Source organism: Otolemur garnettii, unplaced genomic scaffold (assembly GCF_000181295.1).
Source record: "Otolemur garnettii isolate 467f Iridium unplaced genomic scaffold, OtoGar3 scaffold00004, whole genome shotgun sequence".
NCBI classification, from domain to species: Eukaryota; Metazoa; Chordata; class Mammalia; order Primates; family Galagidae; genus Otolemur; species Otolemur garnettii.
Window position 1 is genome coordinate 13,806,471 of NW_003852399.1, and position 19,132 is coordinate 13,825,602.

At 40.1% G+C, this 19,132-nt stretch overlaps 1 protein-coding gene across 4 annotated transcripts in view; it reads left to right on the top strand.

The window, feature by feature from the left end:
* TRPS1 (transcriptional repressor GATA binding 1) overlaps positions 1 to 19,132 on the top strand; it is a 251,581-nt gene that overhangs the window by 206,505 nt on the left and 25,944 nt on the right. The gene's annotated exons all lie outside the window — the stretch shown is intronic.

Genomic DNA, 19,132 nt, shown 5'->3' on the forward strand with positions numbered 1-19,132 from the left:
AGCATTTTGGGCTCAGAGAAAACTATTAAGTAATAGAGTATTCTATCATTCCTGAGTGTGAATGCTGATGAAAGAAATAGTGGTTCAAATTCTCTTGTGGAATTAAATATGTCAAAACAACTTATACACAGTGGAGCTTATTTTGCATAAAAGCCAAAAAACTTGAAAAACTTAAAAGACAAACAGTCATAGCATGAAAGCACAGTAGTACAAGTAGAATAATTTAAAACAGTACTAGAAAACTATTTGAATTTTCTGAGGCCAGCCAATTTGAATGTCTGTATCCAGGGTGATATTCAAAATACTGTACTGAATAGCCAGCATAACAGGCACTCAAGCCCCTAACAGAACATGCTGTGCGTGTGTCTGAGGCCAGCATAAGTACATACTTCTGCTGCAAAATTGTGGGGTGTGAGGAAGTTAAAAAGTAGGTAAGTAGACTACAGTGCCCTATAGTTTCTGGAGTAGCATGACAGAACTCTTGACCTAGGGATGAACCCCAAGCATACATTTACTTTTTGAAAACAACCAAGTAGAGTCTAATAAACAGAAGTGTGGAAACCACTGGATCAGACGCCTATTTCAGCGTAACTCAAGCTGAATGTCCAAGTGCATAAATTCCTTTTCAAGTAAAATTTTCCTCATCCAAAAGCTTCACATGTGTCACCTTGAGCAGGACCAGGGTGTACACATCTCAGTAAAAATTTGCCCTGGATAAACAGTGACGTTGTACCTAATGTCTAGTCAAATTCATCCAAATCAATTGCCTGTTTACAGTTTGGGTCCTCTGGGAATTGGCAGTCTTTATAATCAACACTACACTACGGTAGATACAGAACCCCAGGAAGGTATTTTGAAAACCATGTTCATTTTAATGTGTCTCTAGTACTGGTTGTTGATAGAGTTAATATGGCTTTCCCAAGATGCTAAGCCACCATGTTTTACGATTTGAATGAGGCTTAGTCTTTATTTAAGACACGGGATGAATTGTTGGAGGCAGGTGTAGGATGGGGGCACTGAGATACCTGGAGACACGTGCTCCAGATACACACTCGTGTGCAGATTCAGACATTGCTATTAGCGTGATTGAGACTTGGGTGCAACGCTGTGGACAGAATTGTTGTTTGCTTGACTGAGTGTGTGTGCATGTGTGTGTGTTAGTGTATGTGTGTGTTTCTCTAGGTAACACTGAACTTACAGGTCTAGAAATTGGGAAGGGAAGACTAGTGACATTGTATTTTTGCCAGTGCTGATTCTAGTCTCCATATACTCATTGAACATTTCCCTTTTTTTGTTTGTTTTGTTTTACACTAGGCTGAAATAGTTAAAAATCTATTTTCTTACTGATCTCTCCAGCGCATTATTGATGGTGATGTGACATTTTATGTCAGGCTCCTGAAATGAGTTAGGTGAAAGAGATACTAGTTTCCTCGATTTCAACTAGAATGATAAATTCTTAACATACGTCTGTGCACTAGGAAACACCACTGATGTCATCTCATATAAACACATGTCAGGTGACTGCCTAATTTTACAGGCCTAGGAGTCTTAGGCAAGCATCCTGAGACTGGGGAACTTGAAAATCCCTTTGTGTTTCTTCAGTCTACAGCATCAAACAAGACACCCCCCTGCCCCCACACACACACAACAAAGCAGTTTGAACGTTATCACATCAAAGGGAAAGATGCCATTGTCTGCAAACTGTCTTAGATCTGTCAGAATAAATCAATTATGAGACAGAATTAATTTGACATATCATTTCTTCCAAACAAGAGACCCCTCCCCACTTCCTTCTCAGCAATATAAATATATAATATATGATATATATATATATATATATTTTGTTTGGTGCAAAGATACCAGTAAAATGATAACATCTGGCTGGAGCGGAGCGCTGCCAGCTAAGGAATGGTTTCCTCTCTGCGGGTCTGACCGGAGTCTGATGTTGTGCAGATGTGCAGCGAGGCTTGACTGTAAAAGTTATAAACATTGTCATAACATTGTTCGACTTCTCTAGTATTTCCTGTCTTCTGCTTAGCACTTTATTACTAAGTCTGGCCTGCCGCCAAGTGAAATGCAGGGAGTTAGGGCCTCTGGCTTGAAATTTAAAACAAGTCCAGAATTCATTGGATTTAATTTGATATGCGAACTCTGATAACTCACACTTGTTAAAATAAAGCCGTTTACTATTCAAGTTAGATTTACACAGCTTTGAGAGAACATGGGAGAAGAAGGGGAAAAACACATTTTTCAGAACTTTCATATTGGCTTTTAGTGCTCAGGTTTTAGAGCTGGGGGTGGGGGAAGGAGAAGGATTCTGAGTGGGGAACAGCTGATTCAGAAGCTGGACAGCTTACAGCAAACTTGTGTTCATTTCCTGTATTAGATGCAGTTCCCTGGGCAGAGAATGGGCCTTTCTTTCAACACTTCTGAGCACGTTCTTTCTCTTGGCTCATTTTCAGATTAGGAAGGCCACAGGAGGCTCATTGCCTATACATCATAACAAAATGGTGAGGTGCAAACAAATGAACAATACGCCACCAGGCTGATTTTCTGCAAAGGGCATCTTGTGCCAGGGTTGAACAGAACGTCATTGAAGCACCAGCTGAAGACATGTTAACCCGATTTTTCCTGTAATGTATACATGATTGATTGGCAATTTTTGGACCACAGGCTGTGGTTAGGATTACATCAATCAGGAAGCAGTAAGTCTGGAGGGACTTCCCTTAAATGATCTAGTGTTTACTGGCGAAAGTGGTTGCGTTTTTTGCTGTCTGAGTCTTTCATGTACTCTTCAGGATCGTTCCTGTTTAAAACCTGGTGCCAGGGCACGAAATAGGTTACTTTTCTTTCTTTGATTTCCCCTAGTTATTTAAAGCGTGAGATGAGGCACCTCACACGGTGTCTGGAATATAGAATATACTAATTTAAAGAGAGAATGGATGTTAAGTGAATGAGTATATGTTTTAACCTGCACGTCCCCAGCTTTGGACTTTATGCCATTCAGAAGTGGCAGGAGCACAACATGGCGAGCATTTCTTTAGATAGAGCACAGGATGTGTATCAATTAACGTCGGTACAAATTGTTTACATTTTGCATAATTTTATTACATCACGTATTCCTTGTAAATGAAATTAAAGGTGAGGTTGTGAAGAATGATGCGCTGGGGGAAAATGTGCAGAGTGCTGGGAGGGACTGTTCTTTCAAGTCACACTTCTGTACACTTTGGGGGGAACAGGAAAAAATGTCCTCTTTAATATGCCCCCACAACTCTGATTGCCATCTCCGTTGTTTTGTGGCATTTCATACCGGTCTCAAACACATATAACTTAGGTTCCCAAAAGGACATGTTCTGAATCTATGAAAGTTTTGTAAGGTGTGAACACTAAAAAGCTGTCCCAAAGCTCTGCTGTTAATTTGTTTTTATTGAAGGGAAGGCAAGAACGAGGCACATGTGTGAGCAGCCACTTTTCACTGCTCTGTTTTTCACGTATACTTGGTGTTCAGGGATGCCTGGGTATCACATGAATCACAGTTTACAGCCGTGGAGGAAAAAGACGTTTCTGACACGGAGCTTCCTAGCCTGCGAGATTCTAGACTTGTTAAAACATGTGTACTGTTACTTTCAGTTCAGGCTTAAAAGTTTTTTGGTTTTTTTTTTTTTTTAAAGGGAATTGGAGCATTAGCTGGTGATTTTGTTTAAGTGGTCCTCACAAAATCATTGGCGCTTAATTGTATTATCTAATTTTTGGAAATGGAATGTCAGGCATGTAAAGTTAAATAGCGTGAAGAATGAAAAGCATGTTCAAAGCCTTTACGAGGGTCGGTGAGGCCTGGGCCACTCCGAGCGGCTCCTGCAGACACAGAAGGACTCTGAATACTGATCATCTCATCTCATTGGGTTGGGAATTCACTTTCTGGCTCCATATCAGGATCAGAACAGATGTTTCTCAAGCTACATAGGTGGGTGCAAGACATAGATTTCAGAAAAAAACTCCCCAAATTCGTAATCAGCTTTTTGCAAGAAAACTTGGGAGTTGTACTTCTCAGAATTGTCCACTGCACACAGCCCCGTGGTGGCACTGTGCAGGATACACATGTGTGTAGTTCTGTCCCATTCCTGGGCCCTCTCAGTGCTCACACATATGCCCTCTTTTTTCTTCTTCTAGATATCTTCGTGTGTGTGTGCGTGCGCGCACGCACGTGTGCCCACGTATGTGTATGTGTTTTCATTAAAGCACATACTGCTTTGGCTTCTAGGAAGGAAAGCAACGTGCATTTTAAAGTGTTATGTGTGAAGCTCAAAGTATCTCCTGTTATTTGTAAATGCTGCCGACCATTATTTTTCTCCCAACAATCTGATGGGACCCCAGCATTCGTTATGTATGCCTTTATTGGACTGATGGGGTTAAACAGCTAGTTGGTATTTACCCAGTTCGTTTGAACATTAAACAGGCAGATAAGAAAACGTCACCTCACTATTCCGCTCTCCATCTCTGGTCAGTTGTTACACAGGAATAGGGAGCAAAGAATACGGAGAAGAAATGATGAAATCTTGGTGTGGGGCCAACAGACCTCTAGCTAACTGCTGGATTAGTAAGAAAGCAGCTTTCTGCTGTCAAAATCAACATCACTCAGACAGTTGCAGAAGCTCGGAGGCCTTTGGATTTGTTTGCAGTGGGAGATTTGTTGTGGACTTTTAACAAGGCTCCTGTGTGTGTGCCATGCTTAGTAAATATTGGCCTTCGGGGTATTTTTCAGTCACGCTGAATGGACTGTTAGTTTCCCCAAACTGCAAAGTGCAGAAAATCCATTTCCCTGATTTTCTTGCTATTGAGATTGCATCATAGGTTTTGCACTGCAAAAGCAAAATACTCACATCTAGCAAAAATTCCTTTTTAGAGAACTGGAAAAGTGATCAGGAGAAAGAAAGTGTGATGGTATAAACAAATGGGCACAGAAGGGATCTATAGAAGGCCTCAAATTGTTTACACTACAGTCACGGAAATATTTTGCTTTCTTTATAATGAAGGAAATTAACCACTTCTTAATAATTATAACTACTATAATCACAGAACAGCCTTTTCCAGTATTAGAACAAGTTGACTATACCGTTAAATAGTGTTGACTTCTATTTTTAATAAAAGTAAATCAATAAGAATAAAGGTGAATTAACTAGAAAGTAGAATATATGTGGTTCTGTAATGTTTTTCCTGGAGCAAATGAATCTGCATAGACAGTTACGTTGGAAGGAAGGATTGCCAGACCCTTGTTAAAATTAAAATTTAAAACTTAAAACTCACTCGCAGAGGGTGAAGAATGGATCAATAAAGTCCTTCCATTGAGCCTGTAAGAAGGAATTTCTGGAGGCATCACAACTATGTCAGGGCAAACTAATAACACGGGGTTTTCAAGAGTTGGAGTTCCATTATAGTTCCTTAATGGTGAAGAGGTCCAGAAAAATAAAGTTATCTAGCAGATTAAATGCCCTTATACTTTTAAAGTTCTTTTAAGGAATGAAAACTCCCGTAGAAAATGCCTGAAATGCATAAAGTAAGACTCCACAGCCAGGATTAGGTGGAGGGTGAAGAGAAGCATTTCAGGGGCTTGTCCGTTTCTAGCTTAGAAGCGTCTATTTGAGGGTGGAGGTGAGGAAACTTTGTCTGGCCTGCATTTACTACCAGAACGCATGGGCAGACAGCTAGAAAGAGAGCATTTTTCCATGTGTTGTCCATTTGCCTGTCAGCACTCGTTCTCCCAGAAAAGAACAGGGTCTTGAGTGACTGCTAGTCTGTCTTAAAGTATGGTAATGAGGCTAATTAGAAGAGATGAGAGCTGCACTACATTTGTGAAGGCAATTATCCATACAGCTTGCGTGCCACGCCGTATCTTTATCAGATTCCTCTTCTCTAATTTTGTCATGTCTCAAACATCACAAGAATAATGAAAATGTCTAAAACAATATGAGCAAAGTGGTCGGTAGAAAAGTCTAAAACGCTAAGGAAATTCTGCCAACCTGTTTTCGGTTTGAGCTCTTCTTAAAAACAAGATGGGGAGCATGGCTAAAATGGCTCCTGCCAGCATTGTTGTTTAGTTTATGTAAATGAAAATTAATTGTATTTATTCTAATGAGTCTATATATCTTATTCAGTAAGTGAACAGTATTTTGCTGCCCTTTCATGTAAGTCATCACGGCAAGTCAGTAATTTAGTAGACTTGAAAGGGAAAGACATCAGAGGCTTGCAAAGCAAGCATAAAATGTATTCTCTTTTATGTGATTCAGAGAGTTGAGACATTTTAGTTTCTGTTTTCAAAGGTTTAATACATTTTAACTTGACAACAATTATGAAAGTAAGTGAATGGACTCAGATCTCCATACAGCGATTTCACAGTAGGTGACATTGAACATGAGTTTTCTTCTCTTGTAAGTATTTTAATCACAGAAGTTAACAGTTAAGACGCTTGTACGTCTTTTAAGTCTGCTAAATTATTTTGGAATAGTGCTACTGACACTTCTTACTCGTATATATATTCTATACCTATGACGTTCTAAGAACATGAAACTATTTCTAACGTGGAATTGTAATTTTGTCTTCTAGAACGAAACCTGGAATTATTTAAGATTACAATAAAAATTAAACTAGGCTGGTTTAATCCAGTAAGAACCCCAACTGAGTTTGATTACTAACTGTTTGTGTTCACGTTTATACCTGAGCATAATGTTTTTAGTTTATTTTATTATAATTTTCATTTCTTCTACCTTTCACTCAAAAGATCATGAGCCTGAGTTTCTAAAAGGCATAAAGGAGGCTCTTGCTTTTTATGTTTGTTTCGTAGGACTAAAGACAAATCAGGGAAATCAACATACAAATAAAAAGATATGTCTGAACTCTTTCAATCACATGACTAAGATTCTTGGAAGCCAGGATGGGGCAGAGGTGTAGTCAGTAAGTTTGGTAAAGAACTTGTAGCAGAACCCAGAAGGCGATAAAGCAACCAGAACGAAAAGACGGAATTGACTCTTCAATGGAGCATGCCTGGGAATCATGAAGGGGAACTTGATGAAGATGCAGGTTCCTAGACCTCACAAGCTGTGATTCTGATTCAGTGTTCCTTGGGGTGGGGCAAAGATCACAGTTTTAATCAGATACTCCTGAATGATTCTGATGAGGGTGATATGTAGATCCAACTCAAAATAGCATGATTGTAAATCAAGAAATTTGTCATCTCCCCAATATGAATATCAGAGCAAGACTGAGCATTGAAAGCAGATAGGGAGACTGAACTTGAAATGTAAAAAGACATCAGACTACAGCAGAGAGGAAGCCCAAATGGGAGCTTCAAACAAATACGGCCCAGTCTGTAGTACTGACTTAGTCAGATGAGATTGATAATCCCTGTAATGTTTCTGGGTTCCTGATCATTATATAGGCACACACACATGTATTTCTAACATTCAAGGTTTCTGACATAATCATGGATAGAGAATGAATGATAGGACTGAAATTAGGAAGGCGTACGTATCAGGGGTTGAAAAATACAGCTGATCAGACACCAGGCCAGGAGTAGGGAACCAAGAATTTGAGAGGAAAAACAAGCAGGAAACTAAATTGATGCAAGATTCTTGCTCCTGACTGAAGCAGCCTCCTGCCTCAGGCCCAGGTCACTTGCATGGTTGTTTTTGAAACAGGAACCAATCTCAGTACAACTCCATGAAGTCCTGCAGGTGGAAGCTGGTAATTGGAAGCAGCTGGCACAGGTGAAAAGCAGGAGATAGGGACGCAGCCATTTTTTAAAAATCTGATAGAAAAGAAAATCTTTTCTTGCAGTGGAAGTGAACAGGGCAGTGAATCTGCAGGAGGGATTTGTCCACATCACAGCCCGCTTTGTGTAAATGATTTTTCTAAAATAGCCCAGGAGCCCCTTATCAGGATGTTTTAAACATTCCTACTAAACATACCCTTAATATGGAAGGAACTCTACAAGGAGACACTTTGCAAAGTTTCAAGAAACTGCAGCCCATGCAGCCTGTACTCGGCAGCTCCTTATCAGGAAATCCAAATGCATGCAGGCCAAACCAGGGCGTTTGACAGGGCTTTTACCCAAACAGGCAGAATGATCCGTGTTTCAAAGAAAATAGAAAGAGTTCTACAGAAAGGAATTGGATTTACTTAATAGAAAAGCCTTCCTAATACATCCATCCATCACATAATTCTTATATTTTCATAAATTGTGTCTACATGTGAAATTGTGGCTAACGGCACGGTACATTTTATATCAAAACCCTTGCACACTAATCTTATTTGTTGTAACGGTGCAACGAAAGGTATCAGTGATTATTCCCTGGTTACTCCATCTCACCTTTCATTAAAGCAAAATTATGAAACAAAATGTTCCTGACGTTAAACTAGTGTGCTTCCTTTTCTTAAATTTATAAAGTGAGCCCTATAAGTCTTCTCACTTCTTTAGTGAACAAAGTTTTTCTGAGCCATTAAAAGTCATAGCTTCCTGCCTCTTAGAATTTACAGTCTCCTGCAGGAACACACAGACTCGTGTTTTCTCATTGGCTCTTCTTGGTTTCTTAAGTGAAGGAGGAATTATGTATAATTTAGTTTCAACAGCTCTGAACTAACGTATGGAGGAATGCAAGTCAAGGTGTTTGGTAAGAGTGGGATTCATTGCAGGGTGGTTTTCTGGATGTTCTGGAAAAGAATAAGTAGGAAGAAAAGATATAATGTTTACTTAGTTGATGGGGTAGGCTTAGACTGCATGATCAAAATAAAGCAATTTACCAGTCATATCCTCTAAAGAAGCCCCAGAAAGCAACTTTTAACATTCAGAACCTCATAATATCTGGAATCTTGAATGAGGCTGCAAAGACTAGCCAGGTTTTTGCCGGTTGAGAGGAGAGAGACCATAATGTACAGAGTGCTGAGCTGGGAGAGTGCAAGACCTATTTGAAGGAAGTTGGAGTGAACTAGTGTGACTGGGAGGGTTCAGGGCAGGGTGATCGGTAATTGAGGAATCTGGGTTATGAAGAGCCTTCTGCATGTGGAACAAAGGATTTCGGAATTTGCCCACTGGGTTATAAAAAGATGAAAGTTATGAACACGGAAGTGATATAATTAAGATTGTCCTCAGAAATTTAACCTAGAAATGGTATCTTTGGTGAATGGGAGAACAAAGAGGCAAGTGCAGGGAGGGGTCTCTATTAGAAGGAAAACACTGACATGAGGAAGAATCAACAGGACTTAATCGACCCGTAGGTCGCTGTGGAGGAAGTTGGTGTCAACATCAGGACGGTGGCAGTGGAGTTGCACAGAATAGAGGAGAAGAGAAGAAACCAATGGTGGGTGAAAGATAATTTCTTTAAACTATCATTGAGTTTTGAGACGATGGAGCATCATTCAAAATTGGAAAATGACAAAACTTCTCTGCCCTCTAGAAGCGTAGTGGGACATACCACCATGTTCACAGACACAGTAGAAAAAGGTGTACTGCAAAAATGTTGGAACTGCCAATAAAACGTAATAAGCAAATGTGAGAGACAGATATCACGGAAGAAGAGCTAGGAGAAATGCTTTGAGGTGGGCCTAAAAAAGATGGGCTGGGAGAATTTAAATTAGTTTAATTCACTCTTCATTCACTCATACATTCAAAAAAAAATTAACATGTATTATACCGGGCACTGGACACGGTGATAAGAAATCGCATTCCCTGTTAGAGGAAATGTGAACTGGCAAGTACACAAGTACTGGCAAGAGTCTATGTACGTGGTGTGTGATTGATCCCATGTGAATGATCAGAGGAGTGAGGAAGGAGGGGCTTGTGAAAGATTAAGAGGTGATGATAAACTAGAACACATGGGGAAGGGATGAGAGCCCTAGGTCATTTGGGAAGAAGGGAGACATGTACTGTTAGTTCCATATTGAGGATGTTATAAATCTGCATTTCTTCACAGTGCCCAGGTTGAAGTATTTATTTGCAGATATGTTAGACATGGAAGTACATTTTAGAAGGCCAGGCAAATGGAGGAATCAGCCGTCTGTAGGAGTGGTGGGATTTCTGAGTGCAAACAGGAGGCCAGGACGGAAGTCTGCGAGTGGAGCCCTAGTCACTAACTGGGGTTAGCGATTAGCATTGAGTACTTGATCTAGTCCTCTTTCTTCTGACAACTTGCCAGGTCGGTACCATCATCATACCCTTTTACAGTGAGGAAATTATGTCACAGAGAGTTCCAGCGACTTGCCCAAGGTCACACAGCTAGTTAGTGTTACAGGCAAGATTTGAAGCTAGGCAAATGCAAAGCAGTGCAGATAGAAAATGCCTAGGATAATTAATATCAAAGGACTTGAAAGTTACTATGGCAAGATTAAAGCTCATGTCAGCCAAGCAGGTAGTACTTGTATCAAGGCTAAGAGGTCTGGGGTGAAGTGTCAAGGACACTGGGAGGGAGAAGTCACAACCTCAGCTACGTCTAGCCCGGTGAGAAAAATGAACCTTGTAACAGCGGATTTTACACCTGTCAATGAAGTCTAGAAAAAGCATGGATTTTTATGTGAAATCATCCAATTTTAAAATGTTAATTAATTTAAGTATTCATTTTTATACTACATTGTGCAATCCCTTCCCTTCCCAAACGCATATAAACATACACACACGTGCTTGCAGCCCATGAATTGTATCAAGAAAAAAATCCTTTCACTTGTAATCGTAGCACTTGGGAGGCCAAGGCAGGTGGATTACCTGAGCTCACAGGTTCAAGACCAACCTGAGTCAAAGAGAGACCTCATCTCTAAATAATAGCCAGGCATCGTGGAAGGTGCCTGTAGTCCTAGCTGCTTGGGAGGCTGAGGCAAGATAATTGCTTGAGCCCAAGAGTTTGAGGTTGCTGTGAGCTACCACACTATGGCTCTCTACTGAGGGCAACAAAGTGTGACTCTGTCTCAAAAGGAAAAAGTCCTTACATACATTACATGTATGCAGAGTGCCAAAAATATACATATGCACATTTTAAGAAAGGACAAAAAAAAACTGTTCTAAATTTGTAATACTCAAGTCACATGTGAGTTCTACAATTACCCAAGGTGCTCAGTGGGACTCGTCTTCATCTTTTGTTATCTGTATATATTGAGTGTCACAAGTTTAATCCATTTCTTTTTCCTGAAATCTGTATTATACATTTTTGACAGCCTCTGTATATTAGTGAAGCAGACCTCTGTTTCTTGCCATCGACAGAATCTGCGTCATTTCAAATATAGTATAAGTCTCGCTATAGTTTCAAATTTTAGATAACAGTTCATACTTAGTTTTCTCCCACATTTCAGCAAGCAGAAATAGAAAATTGAATGTATTTTCTCCTTCTGAAAATCTATGGGTAAAAATATTTGTTGCCACCTGCATTGTGTCATCTCCTCAGAGGATCTGGCTCTTTGTGTAATACCAGTGAATCTGAATATGACATTTGAAGTCAGATCTCCATGTTTTCTCAAGTCCACGTACACTGAATCACGTAGTCTGAACAATAACCTTCGCTACAATCGTTTTTTACCCAGTCTTTCCCAGAAAAATTAAAATATTAGCAATCCTATGGGTCCATTCTTAGGCTTTCTGAGAAACCTCCATCTTTATGAAGAAGTTTTATAATAATAAAAGCTATAAAGTTGTGCTAGAGCTTCAAAGGCAATAACATCAAAAACTTGCGAGAAAAGCCACAGGCTACCATCCACCTCAAACGCGCGCACACACACACACGTGTGCATGCACAAACACACACACCACAGTTAGGAGACCTGTCTTGGTAGAATAAAGGCTGGTTCACCAGAAAAACAAGGATAATGAGGCCATTTTTCATTATTTTCCCAGTGGATTTTAAAATAGTTACCTCATAAAATAAATAGTTTAAGTTTCCACATTACTTTTTGCCTTTAATCTGTGCCTGTGATACAAATAAATGAGTGGAGATTTTTATACTCCCAAAGGTTTATATGAGGCAAATATATTAAAAACTGAACAGTCTGGGTAAGTGTAACATTTTACTAAAGCAGCATCGTAGAGGATGCTGTGGTTGGTGGAGGGGAGTAGCTCTGTGAAAAGAAATCTACAAGTAGATTGATCTTTATCCTTATTATTCAAGTATATGCTACTCTAGCTGATCTTGTCTTCCCAGGGATGGATGTCTCTAAATTGCATTTCGCTTACATGGGAAACCTTCAGAACTGCACTGGGGCTAGTTAAACACAGAAATATGTCTTTTGAACGTGGGCTGCTAAGGAAAGGATGAGCTGACACTACTTTGGACGTGAACACCAGCAAGAAGAGTAAGGGTGTTAATGAGATCCTATAGGTTTTATAAAATTAAAAACCCATGAGTTAAAATTAGACATAGTGTACCATCCTTGTTTCGGAGGCAAGTGAATTTAACCTGGCTATCTCGCTAATAAACAGAAATAGTCCTTCTTGTTCAAGCTCTAATTACAGCCTCTGAACCTTTCAGTAAGTTTACAGCTTAAAACATCTGAGCGACTCTGCCTTTTGAAAGCCATGTGAAGTTAGAGAGGCAGCCTAATTAAAACAAATCTTGGATAAACCACTTCACGGAGATAGAAGTTTGATGGTTGGATATATCAAAAATTGTTACCAGATGTTGTTCAGAGGCCTTAACAGTTTAAAGATCATGAGGGGTTTTTTTTCTTTTTTTTTTTAACAAAGCAAAAATATTCTAATTGAAGTTGTCAGCAGGAGTGCGACTAATATGCCTGTATTTGATTAAATAATAGTTTATTTAACATTCAGTGTGGCCCAAAATTGGCCAAGACAAAAGTCAGAAAACATTGTAGCCAGAAGACTTAAAAAGAAAAACACAGCAAATTGACAGTCCTATCTAGGCAACTTGCAGGCGCTGCCGTTGATAAGGTCGGTTTTTATCCCCCCACCACTTGCTCCATGTGTCTGGCTGTGGATGGTGTGCAGGAATTCCTCAGAACCTTTATTTATTAACTCATTTAGTATTTTACAGAAAAGGAAGGAGAGCAATACAAACTTATTGCAAAAACCTGGGAAAGCAAACACCATGTCTTTTTCTATTATGAAAATGTAAACATCTATATTTTTAGAGTTATGCGTTGTACGGAGGCTGCTGTTTTGACTCTCACTGGGATCTGAGGATTTTAGCTGTATAAAATAGAAGAATGTAAGACTCACATGGTCCTGTTAGGGCTTCCTGGCACCTTTTCCTGATTACACGATTGGAGCACATAACTACTTCCTTCCCCTTCGGTGTACAGCTGCGTGCTGCTCTCGGATGAAATGCAAGAATTCCTTTTGAAGAACACGGAGGCTGGTCAGTCTCCTGCTGGCGTGAGCCCCTCTCTCTCTGCATTTTCTGCTTCTCTGGCTGCACCAGCTCCTAACCCAGACAGTGTGGCAATATCCTGATGTTTGTCCAGAAAACAACTTTGACGTGGTACACGTAGAAACTTAAGAAATCACCTTCATAGATTACTAGGACTTGGATGTGTTCGAAAAAATCCCTTTTTGACACAGTGGCCAATTCCCCGGATATGGTTCGCTCTCCCATAGTACACAGAGGTCTGGATTTTTTAAGTAAATTGCCACTTACTCTGTGGCAATTATGAGAAGACAACTTGCGCTAGAGGGTCATTAATCATTTAAACATTCAAATAAAACTAAATGTTTCTTTTGAGATCTAAAGTGCAGCCCATAACACAATTGAAATAACATTAATAGGAGTAGGGAATGAAAAGAAAGAAAACAGCTGTCGCTCTCTCCCCGCGAGCGAGCGAGCGTGCCATGGGCCTCTAATCAGAGAGCGAGATACTGTATACAGTAAGGGGAGAGATTCCTGTTGATTCAGTTCGCTTTCCCCTGTCCTGAGCTTTCTCAGTTTAAAGGAAGTGAGGGTGATGTTCTTGCATGTCATAACACTGCATTTCCAGACATTCAGCAGAAGGGACAAACGGCTGGAAGGTTTAGCTTTACAGCTGTTGCAGAACAGAACTGAAAAGTTACTTGTTAGCTGCAAAGTGCTAATAATCATATAAACAGGGTACAAGACGTCCCCCGTGGGCTAATGAGGAAAAACTGTGCTCTTTAAATATAACTTTTTTTTTTTTTGCTATTAAAATAAATTTCAGTTTTGCCAATGATTTATTTTAAAAACAAACTTTGTGAAAATCTGAAGAACATTACCAAGTGAACTAAGTTTGTCGTAGACGATGGTATGGAAAATAACTTACAGGGCAACTGAAAAACTAAACCATCCTATCTTTGCTCTCTCTGTCTTCGCCGTGGCAGCTGGTTCAGTTTCTTTCCATTTAATCTTCTTTACAATCCCTTGATTTTCTGACACAATTTTTACTTTCAGGCCCATGTCCCTAGTTTATATTATCCTTTTGGTATCACCGCCAAGGCAGTGCAGGGATTTTATCTCCCCCTTTTCCAAGGAGGTATAAATAGTGACAGAGAAGAATCGGTTCACATGTTCCACTGGAGAAAGAGTCCCAGGTAGAGCAACTCTAGAGTGTGGGGCTCCAGCTCCCAGCCTCCTGCACTTTCGCTGTGTGATGCCAGGAAGTGAGAATCATAACAGCACCATCTGCAAGCATCACCCCCACCCCCCATGTCCCAGAGATAGAGCAGGTGAGCAGCCCCATTCCTCCTTTACAGAAAAATGCAGGACTGAAGCCCGAGGTGCTCATTGTCTGCACTCCTGCTCAGGTGTGTTGTTGGGTGTCCAACCTTAGCAAAACAAGTAGATCTAAGGCTCGCTTTATTGTCAATTTATGTACAATTTTCCTTGGAGTTTCCAGTGTATCGTGAATGGAACTTGAGTAGTCTGTAAAACAAAGATGAAGGGAGGGATGGAGGAGGCTGGGGTAGAGGGAGAAGACAGACAAGAGAGGGAGAGACTCCTCAAAGCCAGGAAAGTTACTCCAGACATCTAGAAAAATATGAACTATGCTTGGAATCCTAGAGCTGAAAGATGATTTGTTTGTTGTTGATACTGTCGAGGCTCCCTTTTTATACAAATATACGAAGGAAAAAAAGGAAGGTACTAAGGTATTGATGTCTACTGTGTTACTGGCCCAAGTTGAAGGAAGACATCTTTGTGATTGCCCACTTGGTCTTTTGGGGTTTTTTCCCCGCTGAAGCAAAACCTAGTAAATGGCCTTGCTAGAGCACTTGCCAGGACTCTTCCCTGGCAGCTACTGAGCAACTCAAGACCTTGAGTCATGCCTTTTACGACTGTGTGTCTGTCTGTATAGCTAGAGAATCTAGCATGGCATTGGGCACTGGGAAGATACTCAATGAATGGTATTAAAAGTGACTCAATGAATTGCAGGTTCATACCCACTAAGGAGCGCCCTAGGTGCACCACGGCCCTGGTGCTCATGAGCGCTGTGCACCTAGGATTTCATGGTGCTAGATTCACACGCCCTAGGAGGTAAACCTTGTCCCCTTTCCTGATGTCTTATCTGACTCCTCTGTAGCTTTTTGATGATTCTGACTTGCTCTTACTTAGATGTAGGAAAAAAGTGCCACGTTATAACCTTATAAAACAATAAAGTACACTTGCTAGATTATAAGATGTCTTTAGTTCATAAAAGAAAATGGAATTCGTAGCTTTTCTTTGAGAAAGAATCTAAAAAGTAGTCAATCTCATACTACTTGAAATAAGAGTATACGAACTCTTTAAGAATGTGAATGAATCTGAGCTAATGTAATACCTACAATATAATTATGTTTGGGGATAGACATAGTACTGAAAAAAGACATAGTACATAGATACAGATACACAGTACATAGGTATAGACATAGTACATTTCCCGTAGTCCTATTTAGATACCCAATAGAAGAGAAAATAAGTCTTCCTTCTTGTTCACATAGATACTCAGACTTTCTGGAAGATTGGGATAACTTCTATCAATTATTTTTCTGATATGTGCCAATGGGCACAATTATTGGCCCATTAAATACTTTTTGATATTTGACACACTCTAGTAAATGTGTGCATTCAGGAAAAAAATCTGATGCTACCTTTGTCATTGAGACAACCGAAAAGCTCTATTGGCCTTTCAAGTACAGATAAATCTTCAGGAGAGTTTTCTCCTGTGAGCTGGCCACAAGGGGTTTTATTGTGGACCTTCCAAACGTATCCTGTGTGTTCATTGTGAACTAAGGAAACGGCACTGATGAAATCTCAAATGGTTGACCATGGCGCCTGTCATGGGGTTATCCCTGGTTTTTGTGCTAGTAAGGTTTTGCCAAGTTCTTCTAAACAGACTCTTTTGCAGTAGACAGGAGTGACCTTTACACTACTTCCTCCTAGTGTGGCTTTTGTAGGAAAAAGAAAAAGGAATGGATCAATTTTGTCAAAACAGTTACCTGAGAAGGGTAGATAATGACGGACCCTTTCAAGGGTTCAAAGCAAAGAGAGGACTAGATGGCACGGACAGACCGAGCATATGCGATCATCAGTACTATCAGATGCTCTATTTATAGAAGACTCTTCTTTTAGTAGTCAACATGCAGAAAATTAGCGCGCGCGCGAGTGTGCGCACGTGTGAGAGAGAGAGAAGTGTATTGATTTTACTTCATTTCTTCCTGCTTCACTTCTGGTCATATCCCTTCATTTCCTCTTCAGAACCCACACCAAGCCCTTTTATTTCACCCAGCTCAAATGAAGTTGATTTTGTCTTAGCTTCACAGCCAAAGTATGTGCCTTACATCCCTTGTTACTCAACCCATGAGCTTGGTAGAAATGCTGACTCTCACATCCTAGCCCATTATCTGCTAAATTAAAATCTACACTTTGACAAGATCCCAGGTAATTTGTAACACATGGCAACGTTTGAGAACGTAAGCCAGGTGCAGCGGTGTGTGCCTGTTGTCCCAGGAGCCTGAGGTGAGAGGATCATGTAGCTCAAGAATTACAAGCCAGCCTCAGCAATATAGTGAGACCTCATCTCTCAGTAATTTTTTTTTATTTAAGTTTAAGAAATTACTGTAGATGAAAAACAGTCTATGCATTCTGTCCACTTGGGTATAGTGGGACAGGCACATGACCAGAGTTTGGCTGACAAGGCCCTGTATGAAGACATTGCTTGTGCTATCAGGAAAGTGGACTCGGGAATTCACTCTGATATGTTGAACAGAACATGAAGCAATAGATGTACAGCCATAACTCACCCGGGGTCTGAGTGAAGCTGGGGTTTATAAAGAAGAAGCGTATCTAAGAGGAAGATAAATGTCATCTCAGGATGTCATTTGAATCCTAGTTAAACTATGCTTGAAGTCGCAATTTTTCCTACATTTTTCAGCTGCATGAATCAGAAAATTTCCTTCATATTAATCCAGTTTGAGTTGTATTGTCTGCCACAAGCAACTGCAAGAAACTAAAAGATACAGCAATCAGTAATGATTACAAGCTTCTTTGAGTCCCACCAGCCCTTGCGTGGGCTCCGCTGAGTGTTTGGTGTCCATGTGTGTTCCCCATCTCATTTGTTGTAGCATTTAGGAGCATAAAAATCACAAAAATCCCAGGATCCAGTCGCCTTTCTTGCACTGGCCTCTTAATTGCTTCATGTATATTTATTTTGCTTCCCTCAAAACTATAAACACTTCAAAGGCACTGGACTTTTCTTACATGAGGCGATAATTTAAAGTAATAAGACGTTTATAAACAAACAGACCAGAACTTACACCAAGTGAGTGTAGACTTTCAAAACCACCACCTGAGAAAGCCGCCGGTTTATTCAGGTTTTGCTGACTTTGGAGAGAACATTGTTGTAAGTCTCTAGCATAATGGCCAGCACGGCTTTCTGCGCCATGAGATCATCCTGGGACTTTGTTAGTCACATCTGATTTTTGCTTAAAGTGACACTACCGGAAATAATATTGAAACCAGTCCGAATACTTCAGGCCCCATTGACTATGCCTCACCCTACATCCTGTACAGATTTTCCATTCCCTGAGTCCCCCAGCTCCTCCCTGAGGACCCACTGGGGACTGCTGCCATCTAGACATAAAGGGGTGACACCTCGCCTGACTGAGGGTCTCCGGAATCACGGTCCTGCACCACAGCCAGCCACAGTTCCAATGCTGATCCATCAGCACTGCTGTGCCCTGCGCTGTGGTTGTATATGGGAACAGCCGTCTTGCTCAGCCACCTTCCTCATCAACTTTACTCTGAGTAAATGTTACTTCTTCCAGAAATCAGTTCAGCTCCCAGGAAAGTAGGTTTTCTATCACTCAGAGAAACTATATGGTGACTATAAGGAACATTCTGCTGACGTACCTGGGAGAAGGTTGGAAAGTGCGAGTGTGAGGTTCAACTCAAAGGCCTGCCCTCTGTGTGTAATACAAACTGATCAACAACTGTTTTAACAAGTGGCAGATAAACAATTTGTAATAAGTGAATGAGAACGTTTCTCCTGCTCTTCGGTGTGTTTGATTTTGTGGGAAGCAGAGTATTGTCTTTTCTTCTCCTAAATGAGGAGAGGAGACAAAGTTTACAAGACAGTGAGTTCCTAAAGGAGAAAATCCTTTGCTTATTGATTAAATATCAGGCATTTTTGTTGTAAGGTAATTCCTTTCCTGTCTGCTACTTTTACAGGCCAAGAAAATTTCAACAGGTAATAAACATTTAAGAAATAAAGGGGTGGAGATGGCTGTACATTCGTTGCTAAGGAAAATCTAAACTAACTTAGAAGGTGGCTACAAGAAACCAATGTTTATGGTTAGGATCAAAACGCATTTTAATTGTAATTCTAAGGGGAAATTAAACCAATATTACCAAGTGAAAAATCACATATTTTTCTAATAAGCAAAGCAAGTCTAATCACTAAACTGTGAACCGAAAAATACATATGCAAAATACTGATTTTAATTAATTTTATGAACTTTAATTGACAAAGATCATTTTTTTTATGAAATGTGAGGATATTTCAATGTTACAATAGTTTGGTATAAATGATTTTATCAGGCTATGAAAGCAAAACCTCTCTACTAATATTTGGGAATTAGATTACCATAGCATATTGCAAATAAAGTAAAAGAATGGGTCAATTTCCAGAATTCAGTTTTACACGAATATTGTTTTCTGAATTT